A 3,675-nucleotide genomic window follows, 5' to 3' on the forward strand; every position below is an offset into this window, starting at 1 on the left:
ATATATATATATATATATATATATATACAGTGTATATCTCACTGATGAGGCAGAGTATATTTTTTATAGAGAGCCAGAAATCCGGATCTGAGATTATCCAATAATTTTTTGCTAGTTTTTTTGTCTATTTGTCTTTTCACCTGGTGCTCCAGTCAAGGAATATGAAGTATTTTAAGAGTCAAGTTTTGACAGCTATCTCTAGCATGGTGGTATCTCTTAGATACCCTTAATTATAATTCTAATAATAATTAATACCTGTAAGGTTTTTATTCCCATGCTGGCCACTTAATTATAATTCTAATAATAATTAATACTTTTTGAGGTTTTTATTCCCATGCTGCCCACTTGATATGATCTTGAGGTTTTTATTCCCATGCTGGCCACTTGATATGATCTTATCCTTATTTATATAAAAATTTATATTTATAATATACGTATATACACACACACATACGCATATATATACATCTCTCTCTTTCCTATCTAGGTATATATAGTTATATATGTGTGTGCGTGCATGTATACATACATACACATACATGCTCTTAACTCGTTAATCGTTACTCGTTATTCGTTACTTTCATTCTCATAGCCCCCCCCCCCCACTGTGGCTTGCGTTTTTGGTGACTGAGGCAAGCTGGCTATTCCTACTCTCATTTGCGGTTCTTGGTCTGACGAAGATTCTTCAATTTGCAGTGTTTATACAAGAATAACCACTCCGCTCGTGCTGGTCTGTTAAAGTCGTTAGTTTAACATGGAGACGCGCTGTTACTTTCATTGCCCCCTTTATGTGGACTGTTTACCAGTAAACACAGGGAATAATATGTTCACCAGAAGACAGAAAGAAGACATTGCGGAAACTGAATGTCTGAAATGAATGCAAGGTTTCAAATTTAGGGCAAGGATATAATTAATTAAATCAACCTCTTTTCATCGTTTTCAGTGTATTTTATCGACTCTAAGCGGTTGAAAAGTTGGGTCCATTTAGTAGCAATTTGAACTTAGAATGCATTGGGCCATAAAGTACCAGAGTTTAATTATAAGCATTTTCTGATGCTTTAACGATTCTGCCAATGTACTGCCTTATAAATATAGGCCGTAGTCGTCACTTGCAAGCGAGTATGGCCTGAAAGGTAATATCATGCTTCCATTAATTGTTTTATTTGCCTATATCGTAGCAAGCAGGTATAGACACCCATCTCACCTTTGAACTAGCGGAGAGCTAGAGAGAGGGGGAGGAGCGAGAGAGAAAACTGCACTAGTACTTGGCAAGTATTGAGCTTCAGGTGTGTAGACTGGAGCAATGAAATGTCTTGCCTAAGGACTCAACACACTCTCCAGTCAAGGAATCGAACATACAAACTCACAATCGTGAGCCCACCATCTTAACAACAAGGCCGTGTACCTTCTGCCTTTACGACCTGTAAATAACAATTCTATCGTAGGATTAACTTTCAAAACAACATCGCTTTTCCTTCCGTTCAGTATCTGTTCGACTAAAAGTCATTGTAATCAGGTGACTTAATGTTTTATTGAAAGAAAACCGTTCGTTAGAAAAGAAAAGCACCATACTTTTTATGAGACTCCATTAGGATCTATTCATTAATATTAGACTAGAGGCTTTCGGGAGTTTAACAAAAAAATCATGCTTATAAAACATCAAAATTTAAGATGGCCGACATTTCTATAAAATAACGCTTTTCTTTTGCCACATGTGTCGTAAGATGAGATTATTTAAAGACACATTATAGCGGAGACATATTTAACGAAAGAGTTCAATTCTGCATTTTCATTCATTTAATACAGATTTTTTTCATTCGATTCACTGATTGTACGGAATCAAAGGTTTTATAAGAATTTCTGTACTAAAAATACATTTCCGTTGCTGCTTTCTTTTTGTTTCTATTACAGCGTTTGCTAATTCGGGTGGTTTTTGCGTGCGCTTTAGGGTGGAGTCATGTATAGACATGAGTAGAACGTAGTTAAACATAGCCAATATCTGGCCGTTACCGCGACACTAGTTGTGTGCCATTAAGGACGCAGTATTTGAGTCCTACACAGAGGTCGGATTATTTTTATCTTTGAAGTAATATTTCACTGAATTTTAAATTAATCCAGCAGAAGTCTTTGAGTTCTAAGTGTCTTATGCACGATTTGTTTGCTTACAACATTTTTTTGGTGTCATTTCCTTCAGAAATTCATACACTATTAGTCATAAGTGTCTAGTGTTAGTCATAACTATTACACCTTTAGTCATAATTGCCAGACCATTAATCATAGCTGTCTTTGCGGCGTAACTCAACTTAGAGCCAAACCGGGATCGCAGAATGGTTTTCCAGCGAAACAGTGTTCATTACTTGAAGAACTCCTTGCAGAGTTCCAGATAAAGAGACACCGAGAAAAATGTCTAAAATTATTCCTTACCAATGTAGAACATTTCCGCTAAACGGACGCTTACAGAACTCTATTTTGGTAATGATGAATTTTTGCTTTTCATTCTGCTTCCTGTAATAAATTTAGACATTCTATTTGAAATTCAGAAATTGTAAGTTTGCAAGAGCAAGGAATATGCGAGTGCACAGTCCTGAAGAAAATAGATAAGTTCCACATGGGTATTTGAAAGTGTTTCTTCTGTAAGAAAGAGGACAAGGAAATTGTTCTCCATGAAGAGACGCAGGTATAAAGAAGCTGATTACAGAGGAAAAGAAGGGCACCTATCTCTTGAGGAAAATAGGTAGAGTAAATCTTATTACAATGCAGAATAATTACTGCGTGACATGTCTACCAAGGTGAGAAATCAAATCGTAATCTCCCTGACAAGCAGAGCCAAACACCTGGGGAAAAATCCAGCTGAGAAAATGAACGCTTCTCAAGCATTTGTAAAACTGACCATTTATATTAAGACATCAGTGATCACAGAAACTCTCTTCTTCAAAACTAGATGAGAACTGCTCGGGTTTTATTCTGTGAAGGTGGTACATCATGAACAGGACCAGGTCAACAAGACTAGGTTTAAAGGACGTCTACATGAACGATTCCCAGAGGTACGAGAGCAAAATATTAGATGAAGTGGCGGTTTTGTTTTTATGTGGTTCTCGTCTTCAAGGAAGACATAATAAATATATGAAAGATTGCTCTGAAGTTTCGAAATTTTTCAGAAGATTCTCTTATCTTGACCCGAGCTGCTGCGTGAGTCACTAAAGACTACAGAAAGCAGTATGTGGTACATCAGGGCAAGATGTGAAGTCTATTCGTGCCAGCATTTCCATACGAAACCGAGAAGGTGGACACCATGGTTTTAGTTTACGTATTGCATACAACAGTAGAGCATAAGAAAGAAAAACTATTGAAATGCGTTTCTTGGATAGAGGTGTCGTAGTCACCCTTGTAGACACTTTCTATGATCTGAGAGTGATTCAACTTTCGACTGACATGTGTGTTCCTTGCAATGCACACAAAGTGCAAGTTTTACCCCATCAACACCATCTGTTTAAACCGGGAGAAGCTACAAACACGAGTTGCATCAGTGTTCCAAGAACTGAGACCAGGTTTCTAGTTTATGGCTACAGTGCTATTTCACTCTCCTCTCTCTCTTACTCCCCTCTCTCTCTTTCTCCCCTCTCTCTCTTTCTCCCCCCTCCCCTCTCTCTCTTTCTCCCCCTCCCCTCTCTCTCT

The sequence above is a fragment of the Octopus bimaculoides genome, chromosome 22 (assembly GCF_001194135.2).
Source record: "Octopus bimaculoides isolate UCB-OBI-ISO-001 chromosome 22, ASM119413v2, whole genome shotgun sequence".
NCBI classification, from domain to species: domain Eukaryota; kingdom Metazoa; phylum Mollusca; class Cephalopoda; order Octopoda; family Octopodidae; genus Octopus; species Octopus bimaculoides.